Source organism: Ixodes scapularis, unplaced genomic scaffold, assembly GCF_016920785.2.
Source record: "Ixodes scapularis isolate PalLabHiFi unplaced genomic scaffold, ASM1692078v2 PGA_scaffold11__112_contigs__length_91849675, whole genome shotgun sequence".
NCBI classification, from domain to species: domain Eukaryota; kingdom Metazoa; phylum Arthropoda; class Arachnida; order Ixodida; family Ixodidae; genus Ixodes; species Ixodes scapularis.
The window spans coordinates 15,743,251-15,765,201 of record NW_024609837.1 but is presented as its reverse complement, the minus strand read 5'-3'; positions in this window follow the sequence as shown (position 1 = coordinate 15,765,201).

The window sequence follows — 21,951 nt, the reverse complement described above, 5'->3', positions numbered from 1 at the left end:
GCAGCCCGATTCTGTTTGAACCGCGTGTGAAATTGGAGCGTGACTACGATTCACCAAGCTCGTCCAAGTCAAGTGACGACATGCATTTGAACGATTCGCCGTTTGCCTTCGACCAGCGCGGACATCGCCTCCGAGGGTACGACCCGCAGCCTCATCACCGATTCAGTGGATCCACCGACATGTGTACCCAGATGCCACTTTGTGTACCTAGGTGCCGCTTTAGAGACGAAATCTGCATCCTTTGCTTTGCAAGCGCCCCTAGTTCGATCGGTGGCCGTCGCTGTTGTGTTTGCGCGAAACGGCATACGTTTGCTCGAAGCTTCTGGCTGTCTGCGAGTAATTTCCTGTTAAAAGGCGTGTCTTTGTTTGCACATGCTGGGGAACTGCATAAAATAACCGTATCTCAGTAGGGTACAGCCTAGGATACTATATAATTCGAAACAAAATACAAGACATCAATTGACCAACACTTGTTATACCGAACATCCGACAAACCTTTGCGTTTTGTGACGTCACGCAGCACCTACGGATGTCAGCCATTGACACTGGCGAAGTTCGGGGTGCAGTTTCGTACATAGGTTCATGAAAGGATTAATCAATAACGGGAGATCATATATCAAAATAAAAATGACGTTTGTTTACATGAAGGCTCCCTTGACGCAACGAGCGCAAGGACTTGGGTACTTCCGGTTTCGACGGGACAATCCCTTTAAAGCTACAGGTCAAAGCATGATTACGAACGTTCACTAAACTTCTAATAGAAGTAGGGCTCTTGCACTCACCCACGCAAAAATCGCGAAGGACAACGTCATTTTGCGCTGGAGCGAGCACGACCGCGCAACGAGACCTTTTTCCGGCAGGGGCCGCGCGTATACTCCCAGTCCTCGGAGAAAGTTGGAAAACAAATCGTTAGCGGCATCAATAAGGCTGTGCTGACAAATGGCCGGCGAATGTTCACGAGCAAGAGAAAACCGTTGGTGCGCGAAAAAATACTCCGGACCCGTCGGACGCAAAAAAAAAAAAGAAAAAAAGATTGGGGTAAACAAAAATTAAATTTGGCCAGACGCAAGAACCGACGCGACGAACACGACAACATCAGCGAATAAACTGCAGCAACAAGCACAAGAAGAACAACACCACCGACAACAAAATTGCGTGTACTAGAAAAGTGTTTCTGGGTGAATAAGATAAGGTAAAAAAATAAAAAAGAGGGAAAGGGATGCTGTAGGAGTGTGGGACGACGAGGGGGTGAGAAACCGCGCGGGAAAAAATATGGCGGGAAACCACAGCATCACAGGCGTGCGCGTAAGAGGAAAAGCGCGGGAAAACAAAAAGGGGGGAGGAAATAGGCGGGAAGCGCATAAAGCAGCGCCGAGGGATGTCGAAGTGTTTGTAATTTATGTGTGGCCGAAAGAGGGAGCGGTGTGGCGTTCTTTTGTAATGCATATGGGGTGGGCCATTCCGGAAAGAGTTCGCGTTGTGAACGAGCTCGAGAAGAGGCTAGGGTCGTCAAATAAGGAAAAGAAACAGACACTTCGTGGCCATCTTTCTTTCTTGGGACTACTTTGTTTCGAATATTTTTTTTTTCACATAAAAAATAAGAAGAACGTGTTTCGAATGTGGTTCCGGGTTCCATGCTTGAGTTAAGCTCGGCATATTTTTTTATATTATTTTAATATTGGTTTTTGCTTTCTTTTTTCGCGTGCTTTCTCGCGCATGATTTAACAACTAAAATGACGCGTGCCCCTTTATGATGGCGGTTCTATCTTTCGGCGGCTATTCTGCTCGTAAATTTGAAATATTCCGGGCGACCGAATTTTAAATTGGGCGACTCTCGAATAAAAATAAAAAAATAAAAAATACCCAGGAGCAAAGTAAACGCACATGAAACTATCTCTGTCTTTGACACGCCCGAACTTGGAGAGTAGAGAAAATGTGCACTTTCAAAAATGTAATTTGTTAGAATAACCAAAGTTTCTTTATGTCGGAATGTATCGAGAACTGACCGGCCTCGCAGCTCCGTTAGTAACATCTAGAAGCCGCTGGTGGCAGTAGCTAGGGGGTGGAAGCCCAAAAGGAAGTGTCTAGAAACATACCATTCCTTCATTGGACGTTTTGAAGAGATTCACCGAGTACTCGCTTCATCATGAAATGAAGGGCAACTAAAGCTTTCGGGCTTGAAAATATTTTGAACAAAACCTACTAACACCAGCTTATCGAAACGGTATGCACCGTTTCCATAAGCAAGCTGCACAATCTCATGTATGAGTACGCTGCGGTGTTATACGCTCAGTGTTACCATACAACTATATACGATTCCGTGTTTTCGGAGTTTATTTTACAGCGAAGCTGTTTATGGCTAAGGTTGCGTGGACTTTTGGTGTGCAGTGGCTAAAAACTCTAGGTTCGTATCGCCGCATGCGCACGCCTTCCCCGTATAAACGATTAGAAGTAAATAACCCAAATAAAGCGTTGACGAACGCGCGTGCAAGATGCCATGTGTTTTGGGCTTTCGCTTCAGAACAGTCGCTGCTGCAGACGCCGACACGTGCAGCGCGTGGAACACCAGTCCCTGCATTCTCCTTCATGCTTGGCTAATTCAGCAATAGGTCTATTCAGTAGATTAGTCACCAATAGGCACTATTTTCCAGATCAGTAGACTCTTAGGTAGATTATGAGGGTTTTTCATATATAGGCCTCTGTGCGACCCGCGTCGGCCATGTCTACGCTCGCACCGCCCAATCTTTGTCGTCGTTCCGAGCCGCTTGCGTGCCTAGTTTTCTTTCCTTCTGCTCTCCCGCGGTGGCGGTCCCGTCGCGCGTGTCTACTTTCCGCCGGGTGGCGTCACCGTCGCGCCTGTCTAGTAAGGAGGCTCTAGTGAGGGAGGGCGCAACGCAAATCCTGGAGAGCGTTTGCAATTTAATGGCGGCGCCTGAGGGAGAGGATTGGGATAGGATATCCGCCAATGTTGCCTGCACGAGAGTAGACGCCCACTTTGTTGCAACTCTGTTGCTCCATGCGCCTTTCCTCCTCTATCATCCCATCGCAAGCAACGAACGCCTCGGCGTAGCCTTTCTCGCTTCCTTCTCGCTCCGGGAATTGCAAACGTCGAGAGGAGAACGGAGGGTTGCCAGACAGGCAGCAGTGTCCAAGATGGCGGAATTTAACATTTTTCGCGTTCAACAAATACTTAACTTATCGGAACGAAACTGGTGGCTATAGTCGCTTTGCAGCACCTGTGCATGGACGCCGCCATAACTGACCTTCAGTTTTGGTTTCCTCTTATTCCGTTTATTTCACTCTATCATTACCATAGCAGGCCAGGTTATTGCCATATTAGATTAAACTGTGTCCTTTCCTAAAGCATCGGCCTTTCTAGAGGATCGTGAACTACCGTTTCAGTTGCTCGGCATCTCGGTAAGACAAGAGAAGGTCAGCAATGGTGTTTGTAATTTGGCGCGTGTGTAAAGCGTCTATAATCATTTATACCTTGCCTCAATTGTTCAAGCACATCAATGGGCTCTTATGACCTGAGTTAGGAAATGAAACGACCCTTTGTCGCATAGACTCCCAGCAAAATTTAGCAATTAAATGGCGTCCAAATCCCGTAATTCCGGATCCAGCAGTTGCGCCTACCCTCACTAGAGCCTCCCTAGTGTCTAGTTTCCTCCGGTTCTTCGGGGCGGGTCTGTGACGTCTGCTAAACGGCTTCGCCGGTCATCCGCCTTCACAGGGTGGAATGGCTCATGATTTTTCATCAAATCGTAGCGCGTTTTCAGGAGTTTACTTTTTTTTTCTCGAAAAATCAGTGTTTATCGGTAGCTTTTTTTTACTCCGAACTCTTTTAAATTGGAAGTTTAATTTCGCAGTGTTTTGTATGAAAAATAAATAAATAAATATCTTGATGTAACGTATGTTAGATAAAAATTTATAAAACGCACTTGTACCAAGTAATGTTTCTTCCGCTGGATTTGGCGTTCGTGCGGTTGCCATTATAAATACTAATTTGTCTACAGATAAAAGTTGCACACGAGTGTTACTTCGAAAACTGTCAATATCTTCGAATCAATAAACTCCTGGGGGAAGTCGATGGGAAGCTCATATTCATCCCGTCCTATTCCCTCAACGTACCCCGTGGCCGTGCGAGCTGGAGTGGTAAAGGATGTAATAGAGAAGTTTTAACTCCCCCTCTTCATTTTATGCAATCTCTATGGTCCATAGCTTTTACTGTTGTAAAAACACAACCTCTCCTTCCTCTTAAGCACAAATAGTATGGCGGACACTGGAAAACAAAACAATGGCTTTTGTCTTGACCCGAAAGAGTACATTTACCTGTTTTGTCCGAGGAACCTAAACGAGATAAGATGTAAGACCCCTTTTGACAATGGCCCAAAATTTGAAAGATAACTGTGGTGGCATTTTCTCAGGACCATTGACCCTGTGCGCTGATAAAACTTAATTGTAAGATACTGCTGTTGCTTTTTTTTTTGTGAGGGAGAGGGGGGGGGGGAATTAGCCTATCGAAATTCGTAATTTATCGCATAAATCCAAATTGACCAAAATTTTACCGGTGTGTGTTTTTCGAAGTTTTTCGGATCTATCCGAAAACAAGAAACTCTACATATAACTTACTATGGGGAGTTGTGCAGCCCGCTAAGCATCCGGATAGCGCTCCGTAACCCGCCACAAGACCTTGAACAATGCAGACAAGGCTGGCGGCGCGCATGCGCAGCTGCGGCGTTTTCTTCACGGATACCGTAGCGGAGGAGAAAAATGGTCTACTACAATTCCCTTATTTTAACTACACGTTGCCGCAGTCCCCGTTTAGATGACGCCTGAGAGACGGCATGATGGATCAATGTCCGAAGTATACAGCAATAAGATTCGCACTATGTCGGCGATAGTTCACCTTCACCTAAAAGTAACAAACAATTCCCGCCCGTCTTGTTTTGATTGTTGGCCCAGAACGGGCGTATGTATGAGGCGAGTGAATGCCGACTTTTTTGGAGCAGAAGCGAAGTGACTGCGTTTAGACTTGCAAGCGGTATCTTGGAGCAAATCCAGTTTAAGCGAACTCTATCACACTACTGACGCCGGAGAGATATTTCACAAGCACGCTCTCGTGCGAGCCATCGGACATTTCTAAACACGAAGAGCTTTCTCTTTTGTCCTTCAATTCTATGTATATTATATTTAGGATTCTATGTTTTCGGAGTTAATTTCTAGCGGAATTCGGAGGGTGTTTTTCGGAGTTTATTTTTTGCTGGACATTCGGGGTTTATCGGAGTTTATTTTTGTTAGATTTCCAACTCTCTTCAATTCAGTTTATTTTAAACGTAAAATTTTTTACGTAAAAAAATGTTAAAAAAAGTAAAAATTGTAGAATTTTGTATATTTTAAATTTTTTTTTTTTAGAGTCGCTGAATTGTTCGGCGTTGCCATTTCGGCCCGTACACCTTATGGCTTGCTTCTTCTTGGTACGTGAGGCATAAAGACGCGGTGACTCTGTGGGCGCATAACATGGAAGACTCTCTGTAGGCGTGTTTCCTCTTTCTGTGACGCTCATATCACGTTGGTCGTACAAAAACCGTTTGCAGTCATGTTTGCACCAGAAATATCTTGAACTTGAGCAGACGCATGGAATGCGCAAAATAAGAAATCTGAGCGATAAGACGGCACGAGCGTTTCTGCTGTGTTGAGGGTGTCGCCACAAGATCGCCGCACGGGTAGATAAATCTTCCCTCCTAGAACGTGCCGGGTTATCTCCGCGACACGCGACGGGAATTCAGTCAAGGAGTGCGTTCTAAGCGGAACGATGATCTCCCACCACGCCGACCACGTCAGCAATCACCACCGACGTCATGTTTTTCAGCAGAGAGAAACAGCGCAGGAACAGTCCGATCTTTTTCTTGCTTCATTTACTTCACGATAGATGGCGCATAGCTCCGGGCATTATAAAATTCGTCAATCTCCGTCATATTGCTAATTATTCAACAAAACGTGGATTAGAATATTCTTTAACAAAACTTTTAAGAAACATTCGCCGGCTATTTATTGTTTATGATCGCGGTGCTGACGTGGATTCGGCTGACGTGCCGTTGCACTGCGGATGCCTCGCAGTGAAAAGGCAGAGATTTTGAAGGAAAGAAGGTATAAAAGAGGCCGCTTTTCTTCTCAAAATTCTATAGCGATTTTTTTTTTCTTGTCTCTTCATTTTTGTGTTTCGGTTTTCGTTTCACACCTTTCACAGCGTGCGGTGGATGAAATTCAATTTCAAAATCATTTCATGGTCTTTTTCACAATTGTGCTCAAAGAGATCGCCGCAAGCCCCGCCCACAATGACGCTTGAAAGAGTGCCGTAGTCGTTTCAGTTCCGTCGTCACTTCTGTCCTCGACACATCCACCAAGTACGCTCAGGCGTCATTGTCTCGGTAGAAAAAAACGCGAAAATTGATCGATTAGAGGTAATGTCCGGTGATATCCCGAAGTTACTTAGTTTCGGCGCTGGTCACGTAGAGAAGGCCTAAATATAATCAGATGTGATATTTATTTCATTAAAAGTCGCCCCAGGATGCATCAAATCGATTACAAACATCAATACGAAACTTCACGCTAAATTTCGCAAATATGCGTGGCTGGTCGTGTCGTGACGTCACATCCGGCTTGGTTACGTCAGAGTCGCTGGCGTTGACTTACTCTTGGTTTCGATCGACGTGGTTTGATGGTGCGAACAAAGATCATCGTCAAAGAACAAAGCTTCCCTCAATACCGTAAATGTTGTCTATCTTAGAACAAAGTTATTTTACTGACACGGCAGTCAAAAGCCGAGATGGCTGCTCTTTGCCCGCGATGTTATGTCAGAGCATCTTCCGTTGCCTACGGAAACGCCGTGTGTTTTGCGGCTGCAAGCCGAGCTGTTGGGCTATGTTTGAAATTGAATTACTTACACGGCGGAGGATTAAAAATTCGAATATTCTGCGGATGATATTCCTAAAGAGCAACGACAATATAATTTAAATCGTTGTCTGAAAAACCAAATTTTGCCGGACAATCCATTTATAATCTTACAAACAATTATATGTTCGCAATTTTGTTTTAAAATGGTTTGGCCGTTAATAGTGAACGCCGTCAATACTGCATTTTCAACATGACCACAAAAACCAATAAATAAATAGTTAATTAACGGATGTTATTTAATTGGCCAACTTTCCTTAACAATTATACCCGAATCTAATGTCCACTGCGCCTAATAAAAACGGGGCGAAGACGGCACTCCTTTACCCCCTCACCCCATTTAAAAAGAAAAAAAAAACAAAAATATGTTTGTCTTAAAATGTGCACCCTTGCATATGTGTGCTTGTACCGTGTCTGCAGGTGGTTTTTGTATGACAAACGTGGCAGAACCGTCATAAAAGGAAGTTTCACGTAGCAGACAACGGCTGCAAGCTGTCTTTTGTACTAGCAGCGCGATCGCGACTTAAAAGAAGAAAACTCCATTGCTAGGCGGTCGCGCTAAATTGTTTCCATCTATATTCCCAGTTAAGAAAAGAGAAAAAAAAAAAGCGGTATACGACGAACAGAAAAGGGAGGATAAGGGACAACAGCGGAAGAAGATTCTTTGAAATGCGAAATGGACCCTCCCAAAACGTTCTGCCGGGGAGAAAAAACAAACAAGAAAGGAACGCCCAGGCGGAAAATTAAAAGGAGCCGGTTCGGCGAAATTAAGGGGACATGCGGGATCGATGTTAATGTAAGAACTCCGTTCCGTTTTATCCCGTGGGTTGGACCGAAGCCGGACTCTTGCACATGGTTCGTTTGCCTGGAGCTGGATGGAGCCCGGTTGCGACAGGTTCCCCGCAGCTCTCTGGTCGTTTCGGCTGGCGGGCTCGGTGACGCTGTGAATTCCCCCCAGCTTGCGATTGGTTCAACCCGCTCGTATCATTCGTTTCGGTCCATCTCGAGATAGACCTCAGGTGTTTTTTTTTTTTTTTTTTGAGGGGGAAAGAGGCGTGGGGAAACGCACAGCTCGCCATTGGAAGGTCGGGGGACAAAACGAGAAGATTGTAGACAATGAAGGAAAGAAAACGGGCGATAGGATGGGGGAAAGGCTTTCGGGCGGATTCATGCCGAGCAATGCGACTGGTGGAAATTCTTACCAGACTTTTCCTTTTCTTTTACGGGTGGATCGTACGAGTAGGACTATAACTAGAGACGGGAAAACTACTCCGCATATTGTTCCCTGCGACAACAAAAGGAAGAAAAAAAAAAAAACAGAAAGAATGTGGCTCAGGTTTCGCATTTACGATATTGCCGTTATTAAATAAATATGTCGTTCCTTTCTACATCTTTTTACATGCAGGTTCTCTCGCGTCTGTAATGTGAGCCCCGGCTTTGTGTGATTTCGCCACTACCTGGATTAATTCAATCGCATTCGTGTCGTGAAAAGACCCAATACTCATTTCCATTTGTGGCAGAAATGTTCAGAAGTACGCTCGATCCTATTTTCGAGTTCCGTTTGTACTTGCTGCTGCCGATGGACAATTTGTTTCGGGCGGCTTTGATCGCGTCATTTATGGATAATCGAATTACATTTCACTTATGCATCCGTCGAATTTGGATTGCCTTGAGCCCATCCTGAAGCGTACGGTCTGGTCATACCAAACTAACCAACGCCGACTAAATGAAAAGATAAATCTTGCCGAAGGCTGCAATCGGACTTAACCATTTTGGATCTAGGACACCGAACCGATTAATAGTGAGTTTGATACCACTGCTTCACGAGAACTTAAAAGGATATCACAGTAGAAGAGCCCGTGCATTTTCTATGGCAACGTTTTGGACCTTAGTCTCAGCAACTACTAAACCAATTGGCACCGGGGTAGTTGTATTAAAAAGATAATAAACAACTTAACCGTTTCGCGGTATTACATTTACAATTACAATTATAATATACATCCATTTGAACGTTAAAAAAATAGCTTTACAGTTTCCCGGTATTACATTGCTTGATGTTGCGTGCAATATCGTTCTGTGGGGCCTCGAATTCCGAAAAACAAGCCCATTTTTTATAGCTGGTACTTTTAAGCGCCCCAGAAAAATAAATTAAAATATAAATTATTATTGTGGTACCGCGTTGGATTGTGAAATGTATTCGGGAATTTATATCTTCCAGTAGAATTCCTTGGCGCATTATTGTCACAAAATGAATTGAGGAAGTTTGCGCTCCGGTGAAATCAAAAACTCGTCTGCTAAACACCATTTTTGGGGCTCTACGAGGCGGCGCCATCCCGTGATCGTGTTCGATAAACTCCGTGCTGCAGTGATCAATTGATCTGTGCCGCGGTGTATTACTGAGCCGCGAGGAATTCACTAGCTCCGTTCGATTTACCTGCACATTTTGAACCGGCGTAGCAAAGTGTATGGAAGGATACTTCCGGTGTGCGCATAGAGATACGACCGGAAGTACACCGCCCTACAATTTTTTGCACCGGTGCAGGAGGTGCAGGTAAATGGAACGCACACGCATCTACTGTGTGCGGTGGTGTAGTTCACTTAGAAGCAAGAGTCTATGCTATGCGTTTTTTTTTTTAATCTGCCTTTTTCTGCTTCCGGTAACGGACAGCGCGAGCTCTGGGGTTTGTATGCCATTGCACAAACAACTGCAGTGCTGACGAAGGCACGGTCACGAGCTTGTGACCTTGGAAAGTGTTTTTTCGGCGCGAAATCTCGTACTAACAAAAACATTCGGCAGATTTAGGCTCACGCGCGCCTGTGCCCTGCCCTTTAAATATTACTATAGTTTTTTTTTTTTTTTCACATTATGTAGGGCCGATGTAGAAGCTAGATGCACGAGCATGTTGCTCAGAACCATAGCCACCTCCGTACTGACAAAGCCAGGCAGATCGCCCCATCAAAAAACGGCCGCCGAAATTTAAAAGGTAGAGCGGCAGACAACGGATGAGAGGAGAGCCACGTGACAGGAGCCCCGCTGCGGCGAGACGCCGAAACAGACTTCTCCCGAGCGATGGAATTTCCCACTCGCGCTATCACTTCTTTTCTCGTCGGTTTTGAAAACCATGTTTCAGGTCCTCGCCACTGCAAAAGCTGTGTACTGACGTCCACGTTCCCCGAGAAATGCTCTGTGCTACGAGATACTCGTAGCACAGAGCATGCCTGAACGATGTATGCACTGCACGTGAGTGCGGGCTTGGCAGAGGTCCAAAGCTGGCTCTTGTAGCTTCTGCTACACCATAGCCTCCTCTATACTCACAAAGCCTGTCAGTTCAACGACGGAGCCATCGAGTGCCCGGTCGCAGATTCGTTGCCTGCCGCTCCACTTTTTCGATTTCGGCGGTCGCTTCTCGTGGCGATCTGCCAGGCATTGTTAGTATAGAGAAGGCTATGACTAAACTGATATTTAACCCGCGGTCCGTTTTTAATTTTGTTTTTGATATATACATGCTTTACTGTCAGCTTTAGAGTGTGGACGGTGCGTCCATCGCGGTTCTCCGTCCAGGAACAAGTGCCCGAGCTTTCACTAGCACGCGATTGTCACGAGGCTCGCGGCATCGGCTGCTTAGTCCACCTGCCGGTGGCGCCGGTACATAACACCTCTTCCCCTTCAGATGTAGCTCCCATAGCGTTCTGGAGGGTGCCTATTTCTTGGAGGTTGCTCCCTTTTTCCGTTTCCGGTGTCTGTCGTATGTTTCGGTGTCGTCTTGGAATTATCTTGGAATGACGATCTCTCGGTAGGGTGATCCTGTTGAGAGTCCGAAACAGGAGCAGGAACAGACCACTCAGCCGATGGAGTCGACGTCGTAAATCGACGCCTTATTTGATCCACGTGGCGGCGGGTTGATCCACTTGCTGTCTCTACCAGCCAGGAGCGAATTCCAAGACTTTTGGTCAACTTCCCTTGGATCCACTTGGGAGTTCCTTTGAAGTTTAGGACATAGACTGCCTGTCCCTCTTGACACACCCTGGACGGCGGTGTCTTTTCCATATCTCGTTCCTTGTGACTACTTTCTCGACGAGGAAGGAGTCTACTGATGTTAGTAGCAAGCTCCCTGTTGAACATCAAGAATGCTGGTGTTTTTCCTGTCGAGTTGCAAATTGAGTTGTGTTGTTTGTACAAGAATCTAGCTATTCTCAGTGACAGCGATCCCGTTTTCTCTCTTGTCAAACTGCGCTCGGCTTGGCCATTTGTCGCTGAATGGTACGGAGCGCTGGTCACAAACTTCACGCCATTATTTTCATAAAAGTCTGTTATCTCCTTGGATACGAAGACGCTTCAGTTGTCGGAAACAATCTTGCGAGGCAGTTCAAAAGTTGCAAACATACCTCGGAGTTCTTTGATGGCCGCTGCAGATGTGGCACTAGTCATGCTTCGCACTTCTAGCCACTTCGTGTAGGCATCTACATTGACAAGGAACATGTTTCCTTCCAGAGGGCCTGCAAGGTCCAAATGCAGCGTGTCCCAAGGAAGTGATGCGTGATCCCACGTAGGAAGCGGTGCCCTGCTTGGTATCTTCCTGGACTCTTGGCAGATAGGGCAGCTGCCAACAGCGTCGTCGCGGTCGATGCCAGGCCACCACACATAGCTGCGTGCAGATGACTTCATGGCCACAATTCCCTTGTTTCCAGCATGCACTAAGTTCATGGCTTCAGGACGTGCCAAGGCTGGTATGACCACCCGGGATCCCCATATGACACATCCTCTTTGAGTGGACATCTCTGCGCCTTTTTTTCTGTACGCGGTAAAGTCCTTCTCCGTGAACTCATGAAGCTTGCCTTGCTGCACTGCCTCGTAGACCCGGGACAGAATCGGATCCGCGCATGTCATGGCTGCTATCTTCTCTGCTGTCAGCGGAGAACTTGTCAAGGCTTCAATCATCAGGACGTCTCCCGGTGAGCAAGGCTCGTCGTCACTGTCAGGTAGGGGCAGACGGCTTAGAACATCCGCGTTCTGGTGTCGTTTTCCAGGCCTGTACACGAGTTTGTAACCGTATGCCGATAGTTTGACGCACCATCGCCGCATTCGGGGTGACAAGACTTGTGGTACCGGCTTCCGCGGTCCCAAGATGCCAAGCAGTGGTTGGTGATCGGTGATAATAACGACACTTCGTCCGGCGATGTATTGGTGAAAGTGCATCGCCCCAAACACCACAGCTAATCCTTCTCGATCAAGCTGTGAGTAATTTTTCTCGGCATCCCCTAGAGTTCTTGACGCGAATGCGATTGGAGCTTCCCTGCCCTCGTGGTCGACCTGCGCAAGGACTGCGCCGACGCCATATGGTGACACATCACAGGACAGGAGCAGTGGTTTTGACTCATCGTAGTGAGCCAACGTTGTCTTGCGAAGTACCAACTCTTTCAACTTCCGGAAAGCGAGGGCATGGCGCTCTTCCCAGTGCCAAGGGGCGTTCTTGGCTATAGTCGGATGCAACCTGAGAACAATCTTTTAGCTCCACCCACAAGCGTATTGCGCCCATCTGAAGTGCCTCCGCCGTCGAGAAAGTAGTTCGCTAGGAAAGTTGCTTTTTCTTCTTCCAGGAAACGTGTCTTAAACTACTACAATATTTATTTAATTCATTCAGGGCATTTAAATAAGTTAGAATACGTTTTTGTCAACGAAATAGCTGTTCAGTAAAGAAAGTAAGGGTTGTCCAATGTACCGTCTTCTCTATCCATTGTTTGTCCAAGATACTGTCTAACATACCGTCTCATACGTCTAACATACCTCTAGGCAGTGCTAAGCCTCGCGCCCGCTTCGAAATTTTCGTTGGCGATAGCATCGCTGGATTCTCACGTTGTCGCGCAAAAACTGCTGCGAACGCAAGCCGATACCATTAAAGGACACATGCAAAGGAAAAAAACATTTTTTTAAACAGCTTAGATGGAAAAAGGACGCCATAAAACGATTTTACAACGAAGAAAAAAAATTTTTAGAGCTATATTTACGGCGCAAAACGAATTTGTAGTTGGCGCCCGCGGGCACCGCGGAAAAGTGGTCTTTATTTATCACGTAACTGGTCTTCATTTATCACGTGGTGCTTGCGCTCTTTCGGAAGCTTCCTATGGCCTCTAAAAGTAACTTGTTCATCTTTGTTTGAAGTATAACAAAAAACCAAGACGAATAAGTAACTTTTAGAGCCCAAAGAAAACTCCTGAAAAAGCGCAAGCAGACGTAATAGACCTGTGCGCCGGTCAGACGACGGCGGCGGCGCCCCGAAGCAGACGAACTTGTGCGGCGGCGGCGACGGCGGCTTGGAGAAACGCGTTGAAGCGGCGTTCGCACAACGCTCAGCGTGCGGCGGCGACGCAGCGCGGCGGCGCGCGGGCCTACCACGTGACCAGCGGCGGCTCCCGCGAGCGCCAACTACAAATTCGTATGGCGCCGTAAATATAGCTCTAAAATTTTTTTTTCTTCGTTGTAAAATCGTTTAATGACATCCTTTTTCCATCTAAGCTGTCTAAAAAAAATGTATTTTTCCTTTGCATGTGTCCTTTAAGATTTCGTGGCCTAACCTCGGGCACGTAAAACACGGTGCAAAAAAGCAGAATAATTGTCACGAGAAACTGGCGTCGCGGTGCAAAGGCCAGCAGCCACGTTGAGCTTTTTTTTTTTTTTTTTTTTTTTTTTTAAAGGATCGCGATTGGTCCACGGGATCGTGACGTCATGAAAACGATTGGCTGGCGTTTCTCGGCGTAGGATTACATTTCCCTCTGATAGGCATTTCCGGTTTTTTCTTAGCTTGCAACCGACTATAGTAGTCTGTACAGATCGCAGGCTACAGTCGCTCGGTTTTCTAAGAACCTGTCGTAGAATGCGAGCATTCCGAGGAACGACTGCAGCATGGCTTTTGACGTAGGTCAGATCCTCGTCGCCAATTGATAAATACAAGCATTACTGTCAGCTTTAGAGTGTGGACGGTGCGTCCATCGCGGTTCTCGGTCCAGGAACAAGTGCCCGAGCTCTCACAAGCACGCGATTGTCACGAGGCTCGCGGCATGGGCTGCTTAGTCCACCTGCCGGTGGCGCCGGTACATAACAGTTTTATCGTAGTTTTTCGACTTTAATGCAAAGCGAAGACTATATTGGCGTGAGGTCAATGCCCAAAAACAAGATGCTTGTGCTGCGTGCAAGGACATACGTTAAAAGCAACTCCGAAAACCCCAGACTCGTTGATACTGGGGTTCCGAACGGCTAATGGAGAATCAACAGCGTGGAACAATTAACTACATGTTTTCGTTTTCTTTGTTCGAACACAAGTTACCCGCCCGGCGTCTCATAAAAATTGGAGAATAAGCTGGATCAGGGGCACACAATGCTGCCCCTTCGGTCCGATGCCAAGGTAACCGAGAAAATGTGGACGACGGAATAACGGAAGGTACTTTTGTTGGCATCTCGTTCAGGGCATCTGTACTCTGAACTGCAGACATGCTCATATTGTAAAATTTTAATTCCCTCGTTGAGTGGGTGCAACTGAAGGGATCGCACTCAATGTGTGCTTCCTTTTATAATTCTACTCAACTAACAAATGTTCACAGAAGCAGTGGCGGAAAGATCCATCGGTGATCATGTGATTAAACAGGGTTATTGGCGCACGTTTTGCGAAACAACACAAAGGTTTCACCCTAAAAAAGTTGTCTGGAACAAAGAACTCCTGGTCAGTATAATTATGAAAAATGGAAAACGTGCAATATTTCATTTACCGCAGGGTGCTGTGACGTGTGCCAGTGATAATATAAATAAAATACAATATCCCATATCAGTTAACTAAAACACGTCCGCGCAATAATGTTTCTATATTTATTTAAAACAATTTTTTGTTGTTTAAATCAGATTTGTTTCAAAACAAATGCATTTTCTTTTCATTACTTTATCTGCAAAATAATGCCTTTTGTTATTTATGTCTTTTTTTAACATGAAAATACATTGTGAAATGTTCCGAAGAACCGAAAACGGTGTGGAAAAAGAAATTCACTTTTAATGTAATTATGCCGTGTTAGCTTAATTAAGGTATTTCGATTCTTAACGTACACCCTGCCATACGTCTCGCTAAGGCTGAAGCAGTTTGGCTTCTCTTTACCTAATGAAAACTCCTATTTGCTATTATACGTCACCTGATCAAAACATGAGCCAAATGGCCTTCAATCATTTTTCATCCCCTCTATTGAAAGTCCCCAGCAAAAATGTTTTCTGGCAGATGTCTGCACACGGTGGCCATCGAATTGGTGTCTTTATTTCGGCACAAATAGCACAGTTGTGAGAAAAAAACTGGACAAAAAAAAAAAAAAAAAAAAAGCTGCTAGTTAGCAGTTTGACCGGGTTCCAGCCCTCTGAAACCTAGTTCTGACAGCACGGCAATACCATAATATAGATAGAGATATTATACACACAAACAAATACACATACATCAATATAGCTCTTCACCCACTAATCTATTGTACCTAGAGGTCGTTGTTAGCCCCCATACCAATATACTGTAGGAAAGGTTAAAGTACATAAGATAATAATAAATCAATAATTTTAGTCATGATGGTATCAAGTTCTCTATTCTATAATTACAGGGTGTCTCAAATAGCGGTTTGGCTCTTTAAATCCACCGCAAAAATCAGTTTCTTGACCTATCGCGATACGATTTTGGTCAGCGTTGCCCACAGGTGGTGCATATTTTCTATAAAATTTGCAAAGACAATACTTGAGAAAAGAGTGAAAAAAAAAAAAAGGCTTAACGCTCATGAAAACACAGCGAAGACACCGGTCTTCAAACCATAGGGCACTCACTATTGTTTCAAGGCCGGCGTCTTCACTGTGTTTGCATATTAGTTAAGCATTTTTTTTAAAAACTCTTTCCTCCGGTATGCAAGTATTGCAAATTTCTTTAGAAAAATGCACTATCCTTGGTGCATTTTTGTTAAGTTAGGTTAAAAAAAAAACGATTTTCATGGGCTATCTAAAAAGCCTGACCGCTTTTTGAAACACCCTGTTCAACAAGCTGCTTGGGATAGCTTTGAGGTCAACCTGTTGAGATAAGTGGTCCAGGTGAACTCTTGGGAAAGACGCACACCGAGGAACTTGAGTTCCTTGACTTGTTCGATTACTTCATTTTCAAACTTAACATATAGTTTTCTGCGGTCTTGTTTGTTAATCGGTTAAAAAATGATGTACCTATTTTTCATCGCATTTAGTTACTGTTTTATTTTCAGCTGGGCCGACAGTTTTATGAAATAATCGTTTGCTTTCAATTCATGTGATTTTAAAGATGTTGAGTTAAAATAACATGTTCGTGTCGTCTTCATACGTGATTAGTTCTGGTGAATTTGAGGTGTTAGATCATTTACGTACACCACAAAAAGAAGTGTTCCTAAAATTGACGCTTGTGGTACGCCGTATTTGATATCAAGCCTGTTAGAGAGGGCGATCGTATTATTCACATAATGCATGCGACTTTTTTTTTTTTAAAGAATTGTGATTTATAAAAAACACCATGGATTCCACATTGATGAAGCTTTTGATAAGTGTGTTATGCTATACCGTATCAAACGCGTTTTTTAGGTCAAGAAAAAGTCCCTTGGCTTCTAGGGGAGCTTGCTCGGTGGACTTGTTTTTCTTAAATACGTACTGGCCTTTATTTTTATATGTTACTTCCGAAGGGAGTGATCAAGCCGATTATTAATAATTCCTTTAAATACTTTTGAAAAAAAAAATGAAAGACGCTTACAAATTTCTGTAATGCAAAACTAGAGCGCAGCTCTTAAGGAGAGGAGGGGAGGGTACGGAGGGGACGGTATGCCCCTCTTCCTCCTCCTTACCCTCCCCTACTCCTCTCGATCCTCCTCCTCCTGCTTCTGCCGCTTAATTTGTTCGTGGGTGACGTGACACAAAGTTGTGACGTCATTTTCCCCGTTAAATTTAGCGGGGAAACTGAATTAATGTTGAAGTGCACGTGAAGTCAACTTCCCCGCTAAATTTAGCGGGGAAGCATAACCCGCTAAATTTAGCGGGACAATTGCGCTGCTAAATTTAGTGGAAAAAGTTCTCCCCTCAATTTGGTGGAAAAATTGCTCCCCTAAATTTGGTGGAAAAATTGGGCAAAGGTCCCATAATGGTCAAATGTGGCTAGTCTCCTAGCCGCAACAGAAATGTAAAGCAAAAAAAAAAAAAAAAAAAAGATTTCAGCAATGAATTGTTGACTTTGAACTGGAACACACTTCGCAAATCGCGTCTTAGAATTATATATATTTTTTTTTAATTTTAAATCGCGCAAGGCAGTGGTTTCATGAAACAGGTGGGACGATTATCCGAGACAAACCGATGATACAAACCGATGCAAAAATCAAGCTGACGTATGCGTCTGTTGTCTCCGTCAGTCTCTGTCTTTCTTCCTCAGTCACTTCCAAGTGACTGAGGAACAAAGCGGAAGGTAGAAAGGCAACTGAGCGTTCCGATTCGCTCAAATCAGCGTTACTTTCTGATAATTTTGAGCGCGATAACAGTCTTACTTGCTACATACCTATTTTTTTTTATTACGAAGTACCATGCCCATTAGAAAGCTCAAATTATAGACAGACGATAAACAAAATATATTCTCTATTTTTTTTTCTGCGAAGCTTTGATTCAATTTATTTAGCATATCTGGTGTAATATAAATCACGCTTTAAATTATGATTTAGATCATTTCGATTTTTATTCTCCACCCTGACGGGAAGCGTGCATGTGCAAAGCTATTTAATCGGCGCTTAAGGTGCGGGAGGACACGGGCGTCTATACATTTTGTCTCCATACTTCAGGCAGTTCTCCCCAAGTGTTCTGTTGAAAAGTAGTTTTTTTACATGGTAGTTTACGCACTCCTGTTCTCTTGGCCAGAATGTAGTTGCCGATCATTCGCAGCTTCAGTAAAACCAACGCGCCCCGTAGCGGCAGCGTCCGCAAGCTCCAAAAGGAGGCCATTTCGCTACGACCCTGTACTCTTGCTGCTTGGTTCTCGTCGACAACATAGATTCACGCGATTGCTACGTAAAATCAACTCAGCCATCAATGTTCAGCGATACAACAACAAGATAAGGGATGAAAAAGAACGTTACGTTATCGTAATGGTGGGCAATAAATACCCGTTGTCGGCAAGAGGAAAAGTAAAATATCGCAGCAAATGTTTCCATCCTAAGTCGTGGTTAATAAACCCACCGTCTCTAATAGAAAGATCTCCGCAAAAGTCGCCTCCGCAAAAATAAATTTAATTAATTGATTATAAACATTCTGTCTTGTATTTGCATGTCAAGGATATTAAAACCATATTAATTTAATTTAACAGCCAACTGGGTTGGAATCCCAAATGCTATCAGATCTGATTATAATGGCGTGCGAGCCAATACTCACACCCGCCAGGTACTAATTTACACGAAGAACTAATGTTTGCGCATCACCAATAAATTGATCGCAAGAAATCGGCCGTGATAACCAGTTACACAAAACGTCAACATTGCTCAAGCAATATTCACTCTCCGCTTCGTTGGGCATTAGCATAAATTCCGACAAACACGTACCCATATTTCATAGTATCACATGTGAGCCTGCGTGGGCTGCTTTTCAATGATATTTTAGAAATATAATAAGCGCACCCCACTCTCAACAACTCTATTCAGGCCTCTGTCGTCACTTGCCAAAATGTTGTCGTCTCGTGTTTTGTCTACGGCGACCTGGTTGTGACCCAGGGGTGCGTGCTTGTGACGGCGGTCACAAGCAGCTTTTACACTGAAATCACTTGAACTGGCCTACAAAATTTTTATAGCCAATCACCGCAGGGTATACTTCAAGCGTAAACCCGAGTGTCCGACGTGTATCGGACAAAGTCAATCCAAACCCTTGTTTGCACTTCGACGAAGTTCCAAACGACGATACGTAGCTAATTTACAATAGTTGGCCAGCCTACGGAAGGGCCTAAAAAATCCCCGCCCTCACAGAAAAGAAAAGAACCGAAAGTTTAGGTATAGCCGTATGGGCAATTTGAACCGCAAAAGAAACAACATCGTCTACAAGATTTATTTTAAATGAGAAAGCATTAAATTCTTTTTGGCGCCGTGAGATCCGCTGACCCTGCAGGATATGGCTGCAGCAGTTCAGGTGTTAAGGGAGCAATTTGGCCAGTGAAGTATAATTCCTAGTCTTTACCAATACGATCGCATGTCGGCGTGTGTTTATAAATTATTAACCAAGCGTGCTATCCCCCCATCCCAGAGAGCCTGTGTTAATCGCGTTGGAAGTCAAGGAAAAACGCGTCATATGCGCGAATGTTGAGAATGGCACCGACCAGAAGCTCTTTACTGAACGAGGCACAGCTCGGAGACGGCTTTCTAGGACAACGAATCAAGCTATTTTCGTCGCGTATACGTCCCCCTTGAGCGCCGACCAAGGCCATGCGCACACCGTGTTCACTTCTTTCGAATTTCCACTCAAAGTGGTCTCCCAGCATAGTGCGTCGAAACACGATTAAATAAACTTTCAGCCTTTCCACTCTGGTGAGGAAGGAAGACCAGTGAAGCTGTACTATGGTGGGAATGAAATAATGGCCGGCTGTAAGTCGGCAAGCCAGAGAGGAAAGGTTCAAAAAGTTGCCGCCATCTATGAGCGACGGCGGCAATCAGACAACCGGCTTCCCGGTTGTCTGATTGCCACCACCGCTAATAGATGGCGGTAGCTGTCCAGAGTTTTGTGTCAAGATTTGTTTTCCCACGGACACGATACTGGGGAAACTGGCCCTTAACAGCTCCGCTGTAAAAAATAACTCTAAACGGAAGCAGAAATCGGGTTATTTCGTGCAAAAAAGGTGTGGGCGAAAGCGCAAAGGCATGTTAGGTAGCGTTCGCTTCAAAGCGTATTTTGCCAAGCCATCTAGATTTGTGGCGCCATCTAGATTTGTAAGTATCTTAAATCAAAGATAAAATGGTGCTGGGATTTCCTCTGTTGACAACCTGGGGGTCGAATGTTACAGTACCAAAGCGTTGGACCAGGTGACCCGCATTCCAAATCGTCCATATTTATTTCCATTGCGAGGGGGCAAAGTGCGATCGGCCACGGAAGCGGCGCTAAGCCGCTGATAAAAGGCCGTCGCAGCGTACGTGCGGGGATTCTTGGGATCGAGGCGCGGGCGATAACGGTCAATAAATGACTACGTTTCGTTGAACCTGTGCCTTGTGTCATTCTCCGAGACGGATGGCAGCGAGAGAATCGCCTACACCTCTTAAGGGGACCCTGCAACGTGTTTTTAACTATTTCTAACTAACGGGCGACATCAGGTGCGTGCTCGGGTTCTTTCGCAGTTCTTTTTAAGCTGGGTAATGTGAACAAAAAGGGTTCTGAATGAAGATTTAATGCAGATGGCGGATTTCCTCTAGCGCCTAATGTTTTAACGAATTTTCACCGAAAATTGTTTTCTTTCAGTTATCCGGCGGCCAAACACCTACAAGGTGCCCCCGAAAAAAAAATTGCAATGTGTTAGTTTTCACTGCATAAATCAACGAACCGTCGCCGAACGCTATTTGTCCTCACAAAATGTTGTGTTAGCGGTCCGGATCGAATTCTGAAGTTTCAGAGCTGGTCGTCAATGAAGATAAGATAAATCAGCGGACCAAAGAATTGGTGCTTCTTAAGTTTGATTCATAATCGTTAATGACAGTGTATTGCACACGAGACGGAAGGAAAGTATTAATCAATGAAAATACAAGGGGAGATCTAATTGCTGTGATAATAGTTTCGAAAAGAAGACGTTGATGGGGAACACGGTACTTTAAAGATGCCGTCTAAATGTCAAGAATTACAACGTCAGTCTTACATGGCATCTAAGGTAAGTATGTAGCACGTGAACAAATCCACTGACCTGTGTTTCGCAGGAGAAGCCCCCACGGAAGACGTACTGTTGACTAAAGAACAAAGTATTGGAGGATAGGCCAGTCATGATATGGAAGTACAAGCCGCGCTCGGGAAGTTTGTAAGCGATACCAGTTAGGGAGGTGGCGCGAGAGTTAGAAGCAAATCCCGGACAAAAGCTCACCGGACAAAAACTCACGGGACCGAAGCTCACCGAACAAAAGCTTACCGGAAAAAACCTTACCCGTCTTTTTACAGACTCGAACAAAAGCTCAGAAGGAGAAAATGTCTTGTTGGTCCCAACACGAGCGCGGGCAAGTTAGGTGCATGCGTGCGACACTACAAGGTAACGATAGACTAAATTTGACAGGCACATGGTTTGTTCATTAGAGAGGAAAAAAGTTTAGTTATCGATTGGTTAGAAGCGTCCAGCAGTCTTGGTAGATCTCGGTATACCTGGAACACCTCGCAGATATTTTTTCAGACGGTTCCGGCATACGTTGAGTTAACCGAGCTTGGTCTTGATAGCTCCACTTAGTTTCGGTGACCAAAGGTTTGGTCCCAAATTGTTGCTCCGTGCCTGTTAGGCTTATGTGTCGGGATTGTCGCATGGGATGGAGTACCAGTTTTTCTAAAAGTGGTGCAATGTCCATAGCGTCAGCACTTTTGCACAGCCCCTGTTTCGCTGGAGTAAAAAAAACAAAAAGATTTGAGCTTTTGTCCGGGTTTGTGAAAAAAACGCTTTACCTTTTGTCTGGTGAGCTTTTGTCCGGTTAACGTTGGAAGCGGGGGACCGTGTTCCCTGTTTATAGACTGGAACGACTCGACCAATCTTCAAGTGGGAAGGTATGCAACTTTTAACGAGAGACTGGGTAAAGAAGAAATTTAGAATTTTACTGGAAAGGCTAGCTGTATTCTTTATAATCTTAGCTTTAATGTAATCTGCTCCTGCTGAAGAGGTGACTTCAAAGTTCTGAATTACCTTAAAGGGAAGCTGACCCGGTTTTGTATTTTAGGAAGCACACTAAAATTGTCTTCATTTGACCTCCAGGATCTCGAATATCAAAATTATATTTTTGATT